Below are 18,110 nucleotides of genomic sequence, written 5' to 3' on the forward strand. Positions count from 1 at the left end.
AACTCAATCTATAGGCGAAGGTGATCAAACCCTAGACAAGAATATCCCTATAGCCTAGACATGTCATGATGGTTCCTTGCCAGTTATAGGAACCCAAACTTGTACTGAAGAGAAGAAAGTGGAAGAAGCAAAGGACAATGCTCCTACTCCAATACCTTCCCAAATGCTACTCCTATTCCATCTCCTCACACTATCCCTATTCCTTCTCTACATACCACTCCAATCCCATCTCTGCATCATAGCCCCGTGCCATTAGCCAGTGCTTCACTTTTGAGGCCAGGTGGTTCCCCTATACAGATAGTAGACCTACAGGATGGAAAAAGTAGTAGAAACAAGTCCATTGAATTAGATGAAGAGACTAAGAATACTTCAAAGATGGAGAAGGGTCAGGATTCTTCCAAACTCATGTCTAAAGATTCAAACAATCCTTTCTCTTAAACTACTATAACCATGACTCCAATGAAGAAGAAAATGTTCAGAATTGAATCACTTGGAACAACTTCCAAAGTGATAGGGAGTAACTCTTGGTTAGAAGATACTTTGGAAAGGAAAAGAAAGAGGAAGGATGAAAGTGTTTCTATGAAAGACATTGTATCCCTCGCGGTTCATTTTGGGACTGAATTGGGAAAGGTCAAGAAGCAGAAGACTTTTTCAATACTGGGGCAAGATCTAGAAATAGGGTACTTAACAATGGAAATAGCCAACCCAAACAAAGGAGGGAGAATTGAGGATTTGACTCCTAATGATTTTACTTTGCATTTAATCGACTTTTAGGAAGCTAGACATGATACAAAGGTCAGCTTGTGGAGATCGAGTAATGAAGTGATAGAAGGACAATTAGAGAGTCTCAAATTGTCAAAGATCAAGATGAAAGCAGAAATAGAAGAATTGAATAAGTTTATTAGGCATCTAGTCACCCCACTAGAAACTATTTTTGGTATGTCTGTGACTTAGACTCCTAGTGCAGCTGAAGTGCAAGCTCTCATTCCCCAACTCCAAGAAGATAGGCATTATGGCCAAATCGGTAGAGAGTGGATTGAGAGACTCAAATCAGAAGGTGTTTCTCTCATAGATCAAATTGGATACTTGTTAATCTTGTTATGTTTACATTTGAGATGACCTAAGGTTAGGATGTTATACTTCAGTTTTAGTATCACAGATGCTATACTACTATTTTGTGCGGTTGATCATATTTGCATGTTAATGTCATTTTGATATGACAATATGTTTTATGATGATACATGGTTATTTGATATTTGGAGATATCTCTGATTATGTTATGTGATGGATTTAATTCTATGGTTAATTAGTTCATTCTTGATTCATTATGCTTTATGCAAACATGAGTGATGTAAATGGATTATTTTAGTATAATTAAATAAATGGTTAAATTAGGTGATTTAATGCATTTATTGCTTTGGCTATGTTATTTTATACTATTGCACTTGATCATGTGTTTTAGCATGCATGATTTATATCCTTGGAAGTGGCACATGGAGTTAGTGATTTGGCTATTCATATTTACCAATGCCATCCCTATATGGTCGATGCATCTTATTTAATTGTTTAATTAAACCCTCTGGTGATTTGATAAATCTAGACTCATTTGCATTATGTGATTAGACCAATGAACATGTTTGTGCATATAGAATTTCACATTGTCACGAAGTTTGTTAAGGAATTTCTATGATTTTTGGGTTTTTGGGCTTTAATTTATATGATTTTTAATTTTTGGTAGCTTTTCCTTAGATGAATTCCAATTACTTGGAATAACCTATTTTCGTTTGGGTCAATTTGAGGTTTAACTAGGTTGGCTGGTTATTTACCCTAATTGATTATTCACTAAAAAAGTGAATAAATATTGAAAGAGGAAATTAATTCCTCACTTCTCACTTCTAGAAATTGAGAATTGAGAGTCTTTTCCAAAATGCTCTTATGGAGGATTGTTTTTTTGTTCATTGTGAGAGCTATGGGCATGGGATCTTCGCGAGATTGGTCTTGTTGGATCCATCTCAGGGAGACCTTATTTTTCTATATATTTTAGCAGCTTCCATGAGATATTTATTTTATCTAACTATTTTTCATTTATGTCCCTTTTTCTATTAGTTAGTGCTCTTGCATTTTTGTGTTTTAGCTTTGTTTCTGGTAGTTGTGTGTTAGGAGGCTAAGAACTAATATTCCCCTCCATTCCCATTTGCTGGTTCTGCCCAGTTGGTCAAGTATGAATATTTTCCCTATTTTTGGGATGAGTTTTGGGGTTTCATATTGTTATGCTAGCCATTTTTTCATATGATGTCTGAACCTAAATTTTATTGAATTTTCATGACTTTTATGTCCTAAGACCAAATGGGTTTTATTTTTGAAGTTTTCTAGTTTTGGGGTTTTTACCTTGATTTATGTATTGCCCAATTTTCTTAGGTTTTCTCGGCATGATGTTGGTTGTAGACCTGGATCATCCATTAGGATGCTAGTTAGATCATTGGTGCACTTTTATGTTGCATTAGGATCTTGTCACATCCATCCTCCCGAGCTTGTTTTCGGTTGAGTGATATTTTGCTTGTGTTCTCATCCAGTCCTTATGATATGATCTTCATGATGGTGGTGTGCCACACACGAGCATGTGCATGAGCATTTGTTGGGTGACTTGTGAGTCCTATTATTTCATGGTACTTCCATTAGTTATGATCATTTGGGGTTGGGTTGGGAATATACATGCCTACAGGTACTCATTGTTGGATGAGCATGGGTAGGGTAGGGTAGCATATAGAGGGCTCTTCTATCTCATAGCCTGGTGATCATTATGCCAAGAGGAATGATAGAGGAAGTCTTAATCAAGTGACAACTAATTAAAACATTGGGTGATAATAAAATTTAAGATAATAAAATGCATGAGCACCTAATTAAGTTTGAGGACATAGTGCGAGAGCCTTCTATTGAGGAGTTAAACCACACGAACCAAGCTTAGGCTTTCTAATGCCAATAGACTCTCCATGATGTCATACCCTACATAGTAAGCCATTGAGTTTCTAACTAGGACCTATAGTTCTTGCAATGTCTCACGATCTTAGTTTTAGTCATTACTATCTGGCATGAGTGTTAGCCATGAATGTTTGTTTTATGTGTGTTGTGTTGGATCATTATCTCCATTATCATGATAAGAGTGGACCTATGGGTTCCATGTGGTTGGGAGAAATAGCTACCTTCACCACTACTAGGGACTAATGTACAAAGATAGTCTATAGTTCTAGTATGACCGTTGCTCCATGTTTTCACTTGATAGTTTGAGTTCCAGAGTATGCTTTCTTGTGATTTATGCTTTCACTGGAATGCTTGGATATAATGTTTAGATGATTTTAGTTATTTGACACATTCCTATATTATGTTGTTTAACATATGATTAGATGATGTTATTTTCTCAGTTGGAGTATCTATTGCTTATTGGTTTAGCATGTTAGATTTCCTATTCTTATGATGTTATTACGCTTTAGTAGTGATGTCCTTATAAGACAACTTTGACTATCAAGTTGGCAGTTTTAGATGTTATGCACGGGGGATAGCTAGGACCTTTGAGGTCTCATGATGTTATTATAGTTGGGAGGAAATGCCTATGACATTAGTTATGTTCATTTTTGTACATTGCGATGTTACCTTCAACACTTTTCCTTCACTGCTATGTTTAGATGGTTAGATGTAGTTTCCATCTTGCAGTTATATTGTTTGAGTGTCTATGCCTCAATTGTGGATCTGGCAGTCCTTGGTGTGGAGTTATAACTCCTTGTTTTATCCCTTTATTTGTCCTTGGAGCATTTCTTTCTTTTCTTGGGTGACAATGTGCCAGCATTGGGTGATACTTGTAAAGTATTGCATGCCCAAAGAAGAAAAATCACACAATACTAGAAAGTATCCTGCGACCCTAGGAAAACTATCACATGATACTTGAAAGTAGTGCACAATTGTTAAGGAACCATCATAAAATACTAGTAAAGTATTGCACAGAATTTGGAGAAGTGTCACCCAGACCTCTAAAGTATCACACGAACTCTTGAGAAAAGTCACATGATACTAGAAAGTATCGCACAGGGTTGTATGAAAGTGTTACCTAGGTCTTTGGGAAAACTTGTTCAAGCGGACAATAGACACTTTTAGGTTTGTCCAAATTTTTTTGAGAGGTGTTTTGACTACTCTCTATGGTGTTCTTGAATCCCTTGGTTTTGGTTTTTTAATTTGGAATGTTTTGGTTTTGAAATCATTTGCGTCCTTCTGTGGTTTGTTGTTTTTGGTTTGTATTGGCATTTGGGGATTCGTTGTTTGGATGCTTGTTTAGTCTTCTGTTGCGATCTTTGTGATCCCTATATGATGTTTTTATGTGAATTCATACTTGTAATTTTTTTAATATCTTGGCTTATATTTATCCCTTTTCTAAGGATCTTTGGGCAGGGCATTACATTTGGTATCAGAGCCCATGTTGCAACATTGGGATCTTTGTGTTATGCTTCCACTATGTTATTATTTCTATGTGTATGTTATTAGCTTATGTCTATTATTTGATATATTATTGTGGTTCATGCTTATGAATCTATGCTTGTGACATTTCTTTCTGACCCTTATCTTGTGATTCCTTAGGGATGCCTCCTGCATGTAGACTTGGTGATTAGAGTGGTAGCCAACGAAATAACAATGAAGAAGAGCACCAAGAGGAAGAATCACAAGATGATGAGGGAGAATAGGGTAACAATAATTAGGGTGGGATTGGAGGCACTAATGTTAGTGCTACAAGAGATTCTTTCTTGGTTGGGGCCTCGTGTTGAGGAAAAACAATGTGACAATGATCGGGAAGAGGGATCACATCATGGAGATTTACATTAGTCAAAGTGTAGAGAGGAGGAGCATGAACATGAATGTTCTTGTACACTACCTAGTGGTAGAGGAAACTGATGGAGGGGCCATGGTTAGAATGATAATGATGAATTCACTTGGGTTGAGATGATGGAAGAAATTCATAGGTCCAAACTACCACTGTTTAATGGTCATGGGACAAGGCTCAAGGCTGAGATCTAGTTATTGGATAGGGGATGTTGTTTCTCCTTGCTACCTTACAGAAGCAATGTGAAGGCTCATTGTGCTATCAAATAGTTGAGAGAACATGGTTCTATTTGGTGGGATATGGAGAGTGAGAAGCTCCACATTAATGTGGCAGATCTCACTTGGGAGATCTTCAAAGAGAGGTTCAAAAAGAAATTCCTTTCTCCATAGTATTGTAAAGCTTGTATTGATGAGTTTCATGAGGTCAAGCAACGAAATATGATGGTGGATTAGTATGAGAAGCATTTCCTTGGGTTGAGGTAGTATTCTAGTTACCATCATGATGAGACACTCCTCATGCAATATTTTGTTAGGGGGCTTAGGGACTCTATCATTGAAGATGTCCATGTTCACCAATCGAGAACACTTGAAATTGTCATGGAGAAGGAAATAATTCTTGAGAGAAATACTGCTAGGGGGTTCAATGGTAAATCTAGTTCTCAGAAGCAAAGTGTACAGAATTTAAGATAGGGTGCGCAATTCACTCAATCCTTAGGAAAGATCCAAACCTAGTCAGTGCCCTCTTAGGGTGGATACTGTTGTAAGAATCAAAATGGGTTTTGGCCTAAGGGTGGAAATAATTTAGGTTCCTTAGGGAAGAAAGGAGATGACTAGAGTCATGGTCACAAATCTCATTAGGATTTCCCTCCCTAAAGAAGTCAGCAAAACTCTAGCAAGGGAAGTGCACCATATTCTAGTGCTACTTAGGGTGGTCATGAAACTGGTTCTAGCTTTGTGAGAAACTATTTTTCTTGTGGCCAACCCAATCATAAAGATTTGGGATGTCCTATTGTACCATCTGCATGATCTAGTAGAGGTGCAACTAGATTGAAGCCTACTGTGGTAGATGCAGGTAGGAGCCATTGAGTCTTTGTAGTAGTTGATAACTATCAAGCTGACCATCGTTGTACCATAGTTGAGGCTATAGGTACATTACATGGTATTTCATCTTTAGTATTATTTGACTCAAGTGCTTTTGATTCTTTTATTTCACCATCACTTATTCAATGATGTGGGCTAATGGTAGCATGTTAGGTCGATAGGTGGTAGGTTGAGTTAGCCACAGTATCCAAAGTGGCTATAGAATCCTTGGTCAATGGTTGCAGTTTGAATTTGGGTACCTTCAGCACCACAATGGATCTTTATATCTTACTACTAGGATCGTATGACATTTTTTTGGGCATGGATTGGTTAGCCTCCCATCAAGAAAATATAGATTTCCACCATAAATCAGTATAGTGTGTTGATGAAACATGTGGGTAGGTCGAAGTGTTAGGAGTCTAGAGACTAGTCTCACTTTGGATGATTGCAACTAATCAACTGAAGTAGAGTGTGTGACATGGTTGTTAGATGTTCATTATTTCTATCAATGATCTTGAGGAAGTCGAGAGTGTATGGTGACACTTGATGATCACCCACTCCTTCAGGAGTATGCAAATGTGTTTCCAGATGAGATACTAGGTATACCACTGGAGTGTGACATTGATTTTTGGATTGATCTCATATTAGGAGCGGAGCCAATGGTACAAGCTCCTTACCACATGATTAATCAAGGGTTGAGTGAGCTTAGATTGCAGTTGGAGGAATTGTTGGCCAAGGGCTATATTTGTCCTAGTGTATCCCCGTGGTGTGCAACAGACATCTTCGCACTAGTACATTTGACCCCATTTTTAGACCAAAATTTTTGACCATCTATTAAAATAGAGTCAAATTGGTCGGAACTAACAAGGAAAAATATGTTTTTTTCAAATTCATGCCCGTGTTGGTTGAAATTTTGACCAACACAGGCTTCATGATGTTAAAATAGAAAAATTTCTATTTCACGCGCACAAATACAAACATGTCATGGAAAATGGAAATGCATCTCATCTACGAGGATGTGCACATTTGCGCTTCCTTAGCTGGTTCTGATAATCAGAAATCTAGATTCGTCAACAATGGCAAATCTTATTAGCCGATAAATAAAATTCTAGGAGATTACCAATGCTCGTCTGGTGGAAATGGATAGCGAGAAGCATCTAAGATTGTGCAACCACAGTGCTTCTTACAAAGGTCTGCCCGAACACAGAGGGAGAATAAAGTAGAGGTTGTGGCGAAGTGGGGTTGTGGACATAGGGCGAGAAGAAAAACAACATTGCAGCAATGGTGGAGGGTAGGGCAAAGGAAAAAATGTACCCCTATATTCACTGCGTCGATATGACCCTTAGTTGCGGTGCCCTGGCCGGAGTAGGAGTGGCGGGCAGGTTCAGCCGTTTGCACCTGAGACGTCATCGACGCAGAGGGTACTGTATTGGGCGATGTCGTTTGGTTTTAGGAAGCAGGGTGTTTGTTCTTCTTGCAGCTGATTTACATGTCCGAGATGCTTCTCAATATGGGGACGGTGTCTTTCCAGGTTCCCTGTGTCATCCACCGCTTACCTCCGGGATTAGTCTACCGTAGTCCTCAGCTTTTCCACAAACTCTGGCCTGCTATGCAATCTGATAACTCTACTGCCAATGTGGTTTGTATCCTTAGTAGGATTCTATTTCATTATTAAATGTTTTCACGAATTATACAATTATTTTTACCGAAAATCCTTTGCGAGTGACCTATGCTAAAGCCTTAAAGAAAGTAGATCCATTGTTACAAAGTGACAATAGAGTGAATTTATTAGCAAAAGCTAGGATTGAAGAAAGGATCATAGTCCGATGGAAGTGATGCAAGAAGCAAAGAAATTGTGTTAATGTCGAACATTTATAGTTCAGAAACCTTCTTTGACAAACTTCTTTGGGCTTGAAATTGGAATCTGGGAATCGATAAACATAAACAAGATTGAAAGAAAGACCAAAAAATGTGCCAAAAAGTTAAGTAGCTCTATAGAGTTTGTTAGATTCCAGCGAATTTGGACAAGCTTACAAGTTGAGCCACTATAACTAGGTTTGGTTGTTTCAACTTTAGAATTGCACTTATTTATCATAGATATGTTAGGACAAAAGAAATCTATTTTTGTGAAAGAAACTAAAGCGTTGAAGACAAAAATAAAAACGTCAACAATAACTAGATAAGACATTGCATTCTTTCGATCTTAATGCTTTACGATGTAAGAGGCCACTCCCCTCTTTCCTGTAGTAATAACTAAGAAACACAAACACCAAAATACAAGCAGAGATAATATGGGCCCGCCAATGGCCTCTCTTCCTCTTTAACAATTTCTCTGTTTTAACATAAATCTGCACAATCCTCATCTACAGTTCAATGCACTCTTACTAATCCCTACAACTTCATTTCCAATCCTCTTACGCAACTTCCTCTATGGACAACCTATAGGGCCTAGGAGGCCCCTCCTCCATTTTTCTATGCTATTGCTTTGTTTTATAACAACAATTATGCTATTTTATGTCCTCCATTTCACCTTCTCCACCTCTCCTTTTGGTACGATGCTTCACTATCTTCTCTTCAGTATGCAGCCCATCCTCTTCTGCAACCACTCCTTGCAATTTAGATATTTTCTTTTTTAATCTGCTGCCATATTTCTTTGGGCCTTGTGGTGTTGCCTTCCCTCTTCCTTTGTCTCCATGCAGTGCTTCTTCCTCTATCTACAATCTCTCAAGATATTTTCTTTTTTTCATTTCAATTAATGCTGGCAAGGTTTGGAAATTTGCTGTTACACTTGCCAATTTCTTGAAAGTGTGTTTAGCTTTTCCCACAAATCCACTTGTGCAAATATTGCACTGTCAAACACTTCACTGTTCATATTTTGCATACATGGATTCTCGGTAAGCTTGTGGCTTACACCTGGCATGTTCCTGTGGAAAGGCTTCTTCAACATTTCCATTTTGGTGCATAGCCTAGAATCATTCTATCCATGTGTGGGTACTTCTTTAAAAAAAAATTGAAGTCTGTTGTCTACTTTTCCACAAGGCAGTATGTTGACTTCATGGCCTATGACAGCATCTACAAGGTTATGTCCACAAGTTCTGCCATGGCTACACTAGAATCATATGTAATATCATGAAAGGAGCTATTGGGGTTGAAATCAACAAACATGTTGTTAGCAGGATTATCAAAAATAGAATCCATGCATGAGTTAATGGATGTTCAGGTCCTATTTCAAAGCTCCATATTTTTTTTCTTGCATACATATCAACCATGGTAGTGGCAATTACAACATCTAGCAAATTCCTTGTTGATGGATGGCCATACTCTACTCCAAAGCTTGCCTATTTTGAAGCAATCAAATAGGAAAATATTATTGATTGATGCCATTGGCTAATTCACTTGGGATGCTCCTACATCAGACATGTCAAGTAGGGAAAAACTTATAACTAGAACTCATAAACTAGAGTTAGGGGTTCCTTTGCCGAGAAGTGTCCTATTCAGCCCAGCAAATGGTTCACTCTGTCAAAATTTCGTCGGCAAAACAAATGGACTGACATAGAGAGGAGGGAGGCCACAGTGCTGTTTCATAACATTTTCATAAGCAGGGTAAGGACATAATGGCCACCATGATAGGACAATAAAAATATTGGATACAATATTGCATCTATTTGATTTGACGAAAGAGTGGAAATTGTGCTGAATTATTTTGATGAAAAGATTGTGGCAAAGGGAAAATGTGATGAAGTTTTTTTCGATGAAAAGAAGATGAATATGGTAAAAGGAATTCCATCCTCATGTATTACTGCAGTCACTGCATCCACCAAGAGCAAAAGCTTAATCTACCGTGGTGTGACAAGGCACAAATGGACTGGATGCTATGAAGCTCATCTCTAGGACAAGACTGCCTGGAACTCCACCCAAAACAAAAAAGGAAAACAAGGCAAGTTAGTTATACACCCATTTACATACACACCTACTTTTTTAATTCAACATTTTTTGTTTTATTCAATTACAATGGGTTTTATTCTTTTGCAAGGATTTAATTTCATTTTTCTTTCAAAGATTGGATTTTGTTTTGCCAAAGATTGGTTTTTTATGTTTTTCTAAACCTGACAATAGTGGGATTTTGATTTCATGAATCTTGGCAACGATTGCTCCCGTTTATCTTGGTAAGTTTCATCATCTGTTGCAATTATATCTGCAGTATATGAGACTTAATTGGTGAGAAGAAGAGGTTTGATTTCATTGGGTGTTTTTATATGAAACAGGAGCATATGATGAAGAAGATTCAGTAGCCAAGGCTTACGATCTTGCTGCTAGTAAGTACTGGGGACTTCAGGAGACCTACACAAACTTTTCGGTGACTTGTAGGCATAAATTGTTTCCCATTTTTAAAATTTTTTTTATCAGGTGTGATGTAGCATTTGGTATTGACATTGGTTTGATTGTATAGGTGATTGAATATGATAAAGATATTGAAGAAATGCAGAATTTGAGCAAGGAAGAGTACCTTGCTAATCTTAGAAGGTACTCTTTTCATAATGATTTGTTGATTTGCAAGTTTGATTTGTCTTATTAATTTCTTTTGTGGGTCATGGGATGTTTGTTAGTGGTTGCCGAGATCTTTTTCAAGAGGAGCAGTGGATTTTCAAGGGGTGTTTCCAAGTATAGAGGAGTTGCAAGGTAATGACTTGTTTTATTTTTTCATTAGTGTTTTGTTTAAGGATGCTCATCTAGTACTATGTTTTATATAGTTTTATTGTCTTGTTTATACTGATTCTGTTTCAAATTTAGATTTTAATTGATTTAAGGATTTTTTTAAATAATATTTTATTTTAAAAAATTATTTAGTTTTAGCAAGGTTTAAGGGGTTTTCATTTTTAAAAGATCATTTGAACATAATTAGAGTTTCATTTGTTACTGTGTAAAGATGGCAACCTGAGAATTATACATATATAACAAAAGGAGTCAAATCATCCATGCAAAATAGTTTCAGCTATTGTGCTCCTCATGAGGGTTTGCTTGGTTAGGTTTGAATTAGCTTCTGTTGCATGTAATCTGCCATGACCTGGTTGTTGCATTATATAAGCTCCAAATGTTGCAGTTGGATATGTTGTTCTTATAAAAATAGAAAAGAAAAAGACCAAAAGGCTATGCTGACTCTTCTTTACCTATTCTTCAGTTTTCCTTAATCTGCATTGAATCTGAGGTGTCAGTGAAATGATATTAACGAATACTTGATATCTTCACTTGGTTAGATCTTTGAGATTTATAATATTGAATTTTGTTTCTTGATTCGATTGTGTATATTATTTATCATCAAAATTGTTTATCACACTCTGTGATCTATTATCAGAGTGAAAGAGAATCACAGAATATAAGAGAATCAAAGAGTGTGATCCAAAACCTTAATGTTAAAAAGTATACACATCGAATAAGAAACAAATATTGAACTGAAAAAATCTAATGTTATTAATTCTTTGAAATTTATGTTATGGTCTGACCCTTTCATGGTCTTCTTCAGATGACAAGTATCGGCTCTAAATTTGGGCATGAGCAAAATGGAGGAAATGATTTGATCGTTGAAACACCTTTATTCATGAGACCAAATACAGTCACCATGAATTGTGGCACAGGTTGTGGTTTTGTAGATATGACTAACCGTGCTGTAGATGAGAAGACAAGGAAGGCTTCAATTAGAAAGCTTGCAACAGCCATGATATTCTGCATAATCTTCATGACTGTAGAACTTGTTGGAGGAATCAAATAAAATAGCTTGGCAGTTATGACTAATGCTACCCATTTACTAACAGATGTGGCAGGGTTTGCAATATCTCTCTTCTCAATATCGGCATCAAGTTGGGAAGCAACACCTCACCAGTCGTATGGGTTTCATCAAATTGAGATTTTGGGGGTACTTATGTCAATTCAACTCATTTGGCTTCTAACAGGGCTTCTTGTATGGAGTTCCATTTATAGGATGCTTCATGATAAGGTTTCAGTTCATGGTACCCTTATGTTTGCTATTGCTACAGTTGGACTTGTTGTAAATATTATCATGATTTTCTTACTTGGTCATGGCAATGATCATGATCATAGTCATGGCCACAATCACGGTAAAAGGCATGATCATGTTCAGAAGGCTAAGCATGGCCATAATCCTAAAGTTAAGCATGCTCATGAACATGCCCATAATCACATAGATGTCCATTAATGTGGTGTTCATGAACATGGTCACCATGACCATGATAAAATAGACCTGTTTGAACCTTTGTTTCATGATGTAGAAGAGGCCAAGCATTCAACTCATGATCATAATGTCCATTCAGAGGGGGATGGTGTTACTTTGAATCATGATGTGGCAAGGAAAGAGAAAGATGGTCATTCAGGGTTCAATATAAATGTGCAAGGTGCCTACCTTCATGTTTTGGGGGATTTGATTCAAAGCATTGGTGTCATGATTGGAGGAGCAATCATTTGGATATATCCCCAATTGCAAATCATTGATTTGATATGTACACTTTTCTTCTCATTAGTTGTACTGGGAACCACTATAAAGATGTTAAGAAGTGCATTGGAGGTTTTGGTCTCAGAGGATATGTCATGTTCCACCAGGAATAAATCATTTGAAATAGGCAGTCATATTTTTGCCTAGTTTGGTGTTTTAGTTCAATTCTGTATTTCAAATTTCACATTAAACAAACTCCAAAAAAAATTAAGAGCTATCCATGTGTTGTTTTTATACAATTTATTATTTTAATTTACATTCCTTCAGGAAAATGATTGGTTAAAGACTAGAACATGGGATGGATATATGTCTATAAAATAAGCTATCTCTTTAGACTTACAAGAACCAAATAGACTCTAACAGAAAGTTTCCAGGCATATGCAACTGTGAAATAATGAGTGCTAAGTGTTCCATTCATTCTCATGAGAGATGGCTTCATGTGAACCACTACTCATGAAACATGGGTCAATGAATTTGACACAAAAACAAAACAGTTAATAATATCATAATTTGACTTCTTGTGAAAAATATCTCCTACTTATCAAATGTAAGTTTGCCAACAAAGCCCTAGAACATTTAGAGAAACAAAAACAAAAACAGAAAAGAATCCCTACAAAAAGAAATCTGGAAATACCTCCCTTATATCAGCAATATAGGCCTTTTCAAGCCCGACATCATCTAGGCGAAAAAAATCTTCAAGCTTTTATTTTTGTGGGCTTGCATTCAGACTTTTTTAAGCCACCAGAGCTTTTGATCTCCAAAATCTAGCAAACAGCATAGGGTCTAAGACCCCTATTCCCACTTGCTTTAAACTTTTCTAAGGGTTCATTTTCATCTTTAACAGTAGCAAACTGTTTTGGATCAACATAAATAGAATCATGCAAGTAGTACTCCAGACCTTTGTACTTAAATCCATCATTGTTTGGAAGCATGTAGAGTTCTCAATTTTGCTTCTCATCTTCTCTTATTCTACAAGACTGACACTGCCCATTTCCCAAACCTAAAGTATCATAAGAAAGAGAAAGGAAAGCACCACAGTTAGGTGCATATAGAGACTTCTAGAAGTATTCAAGCAGGAGTTTCTTCCTTTCCATCTCTATTGTGTGTGCCCTGCCAGGTTCATCTGCAATCAAATTTTCTTTCTTTTACTGATAGCCCCAAGATCGCAATTTGATCTCCACTCCTATAGACTCTTTTACATCCTTCACATCAACTTGAAGGCATTGATGAGTCAAAAAGACTTTGTGATATTAGAAACATTTCCTTACAAAGGATGCTTACATCTCTTCAACTCTTAGTTTTAAAGGATCATGCTTACAAAGCAGCTTTTCTTGTTACCAAACTATGACTTTTAGTAATTCATTTCCAACTTCCAAGTGAATCTCAAAAGAAAGAAAGGATTTTATATTCCTATTTCATATCAAAATTGTTTTGTAAATTGATGTAGCTATTTTCATTGAATATAAATGTTGAATGCTATGAATGGGTCAAATGGACAAACCAAGGCCATATATGTTATGCTAAGAAAAATTGGATGCTGGTAACGACACTAGTTGTATTATGAATATTTTAGAAATCTTTTCACCAATGTCAAAGTATATGTGAAGTTGAAGATATTTGTTGAGATAATATTTCTTTTCTTACTGTTTACATTTATTTTACCTTTCTAATGCTATTTTCCAACTGGTCTAACATTATTTGCTCTGTTCATCTTATTTTTAAGAGGTCTTAATCAGGTAATTAAGTTATAAATTTAATTGCAACTCTTCTTAATTGAAACTTCTACAGGTGTATTCATCAGATGAAAAATTCAGGTTGGGTAAAGTCAGTGAACTGTTTGTGTATGAGAATTTTACAAAAGTTCCAGTCGAAATGGTCGAAGCTGGAGATATTTGTGCTATCTGTGGTATAAATGATGTCCTTGTATGTATATATGTTCCTCTGTTCATCCATTAAATATCCCAAATTTGCATTCCTAATCTTGTCCATCGTGAAGCATTTCTTTTGAGTAATTTTCAAGGTAATACTGAAATGTATAGTTTTTGGTTATGTACTATGATCAATACAGATTGGTGAAACTTTGGCAGATAAAGTTAATGGCTCATCTTTGCCTGGAATTAAAATTGAACAACCTACTATGAAAATGGCATTTGTAATCAACACTTCGCCAGTTGTTGGGCATGGGATTTGCTCCTTGATTAAGTCAAATAGTGTTTATGTACTTATCACAGACACTTATATTGATCAAGCTAATTCATTTTTTCTTTGAACAATTTTTCAAGGGAAACATGTGACAAGCAAAAAAATTAGGGAACATCTTTATCATGAACTTGAGAGGAATTTGGCAATGAAAGTTGAAGATGGGGAAACAATAGATACATTCATTGTTAGTGGGAGGGGTACATTGCATATAAAAATACTAATTGAGAACATGTAGGTGTATATGGATTTTTATTTTCTCCAAGCTGGATATGGTTAATTACAATAATATGTTCTTTTGCAAGCTGAAACACATTTATAATTATGGAGCTAGTTTCTTATCAATGTGCACCTATTTATCTTGAACATCTTACAATCAAAAGGAACCTTTGACAATTTCTTTGACATTTTGATCTTGTAGGCAGAGGGAAGGATTTGAGTTTATTGTAGGCCCACCTAAAGTTATAAACAAAAAAGTTAACGATAAATTGTTTGAACCCTATGAGGTACAATAATATCCTCATCATCCTAGATTTCTATTGATGATTGTGGAATCTTATAAAGAGTAAAATGATGAAAAGATGATGACACTATATACTATATGCAAGGCCCCTCTTAGACACTAATATTTAATAAAGAAAGCTATATGTGGCCCCATTTTCTATAAGAATAGTGATGCCCTATCCCAGCAAGACTCCGCGAACTTTGAGAGAGTATGGAACTTGTCCCTTGGGAGGTCTTCAAAGTACAACGAAGATGCTATATTTAGTTCCTCCTCTCACTATTTTAGGTTCCTATTCTTCTTTATGAGCTTTTAGCTCTTCTGTCTCAGCCTCATCATCATAGGCAGCCTCAATATAATATGGATTTAATAACTGGGTTCTCATAACTCCTAAAAATCGAAGCACAATAGACTTACTTCTCAATTCAACAATGAAATCACATACCCTTTTATTATATCATTAGATTCTACACATAAATGACCATTATCGGTAAATACTACAATTCATGTCAATTACTTTACGAACAATTCAAGAACTCCACCTTCAAAATCTGTATCATTGTGTGCGTGTTTGTTGTTTTGGTGTTAATAATCCCACACGGGTAATAATAAGCAATTTATGCAGTGTATATGCACCAAAAGCTTATCCTAATGTGCACCAAAAACTTATTCTAATTTAGAATTAGGCTTTGGGATGCAAATATCTTGATGTAGATGCTAGCATCCTTGCTTTTTGAAGTATTGAGACTACAAACAGTTCTTCCATGCCTTTTGGGACCTCTCTTGTTTGTGCTTCTGGTCTCTGTGATCTCTCTGATTTTACAAGCTGTTTAATGCAGTTGCATTGTCCATTGGTTGCGTCTCATTTCACATTAATCATATGAATATTACTGTAGAGTACTAAAGACATATCTTTGTCATGTTCTTTGGGGTTTCTATGTAGATACTAAATGTTGTTTCCACTATAGTGATTTTTCAGTGTGAAATTTCAAATTTCTTGGAATCCTGTGCTTCATTACTATGCTTGGAGTCTGGACTTCTATTTGTTTTGTTGATGAATAATATGAATAACAATGGACTTTGCCTCTAATAACTTTGTGGTTAAAGTATTCTAGTGCTGCAACAATGATATTAAGTGATAAAAATTTAATAAATTTAAATGATGGTTTACTGCTCATATTTCTCACATATATTGTTATTACTTACATTTGCCCTCATCTATGGTGATGATGTTCTTCTCAGAACCTCATTAAAATACATGCATTTTTTTGTATTTTCAGGTGTACTACCTTTCTACTTTTGGGTGATGTTACTTAACTTTGGAGGAAGTCTAATTTTTTGTTCCTGGATTGTTTGAACTTGCAATTAAATTTCTTGTTAGTGAGCCTATGCAGGAGATGGGACAGTTGGAAATAAAGCATGGTTTACTACAATTAACAGAATCACTAGGATTTCTTCACAATAATGCATAGATGATTCATCGAGCCATATCACCACAGGTAGGCTAACATTTAAACAAACAATATACGTATGTATGTGTATCTGCCATGTATTTCCCAATCATAATTTACTTGGTTGTTTGCAGCAGGTAAGTAGTGAATTTTCTTTTCTTTAAATTCCAAAAGTTTTAAGTTGTCATTCTTGTCTTGTATTATGTAATATTGAGCAAAATGACATTAAAGTCACAAGGATATCCTAGTCTTAAAACTGTATCTTTCGTTAAGATACATGCTACTAAACTTTTCCATAGGCTATTTAATGTTTAGCCTCGCGGACGTTAGATGTTGTTCTTCTTCTTCTTTGATGATGTATCACATAATGTAGCTCATTATTGGTTGTGAAAATTTTGTGGTATGTTTGCATTGACTTAAAGAATATGAAAACATGTGATTATGTCTGCTGTTAATCTCTCTCTGGGGAGATATTTCTTACAGTAACATGCTTGAGATGTTGTTAGATTTTAAGTTGCGTGCAAACAGCTGGATTTATTATTTTGCTTTATCATGAATCATGGAGACTGCTAGGAAAATATTGTTTTCTTTGCATGAAACTTATTTCTATTTTTGACACCCAAATGCAGATGGTTTTTATCACTTATGGTGGAGCCAGGATGTTGGGTGGCTTGGGGTTTGCTGTTACCGTAGATCAGGTTTCAGGAGATCCAAATGTAGCTCAACCTTTTCATTACCCAGTAAGTATACACATTGTCTGGTTTGTCTAAATTGATATTGCAGGTATGCCTAATGATTTTTCCATTGTAATGTTTGATGTGAATGAATCAGTTCTATATATTCATTGTATAAAAGTGACATATTCAGTCAATGTAACATTTAACACAGAGATGGGTTGGACCTGCATATTTTTAGCGGTTGGATGGTAGAAGATAATTGATGAATTTGTTATTATCTTCATTGTTTGTAGATAATACGGTGTGCTGATTCCTAAATTGGGGTTATCACTTATCTTTTATTTATAGCATGACCATATCTGCCATTGGAGCCCAAAATAATCTAGTATTAGCCTATAGGAAATATAGCCACAATATTGACAATTTCAAAATTGTATAAAATATCCAACCTAAGGGACCTAGGATTAGGGGAAATGTCAAAATAGAGGCTTCATCTATAGGTGCTATTAATTGTTAGGGGAGTTACGCTTGCAGGGAAGCTGTTGGATGACAGTGTCTAATTTCAGATAGAAATTTTTTTCATTAGGGTCTCCAATTAAATTTTCTATTCACCATAAGCTATTTTTGTTTAGTCCTCTCGACATGTATGAAATGCATTGTTGAGAATAAGATTTAAATAGAATTAAGCATGATTATTGTATGAAACAATTGCTCAATTGTCTTAATATTTGATTGTTCAGTTGATACATCTTGTAATTATTTTTAGCAAATTAGAAATGTGTTTGACAATTAAATGTGTACGAGTAGTATATTTTCATTTTTGTATAATTCAA

At 35.8% G+C, this 18,110-nt stretch overlaps 1 pseudogene; it reads left to right on the top strand.

The window, feature by feature from the left end:
* Positions 1–11,464: 11,464 nt before the first annotated feature.
* On the top strand, positions 11,465–17,370 carry LOC149564279 (metal tolerance protein 1-like; annotated as a pseudogene).
* Positions 17,371–18,110: the final 740 nt, after the last annotated feature.

The sequence above is a fragment of the Cupressus sempervirens genome, chromosome 4, assembly GCF_028749045.1.
Source record: "Cupressus sempervirens isolate cs-2001-9-10 chromosome 4, ASM2874904v1, whole genome shotgun sequence".
Taxonomy (NCBI): Eukaryota; Viridiplantae; Streptophyta; class Pinopsida; order Cupressales; family Cupressaceae; genus Cupressus; species Cupressus sempervirens.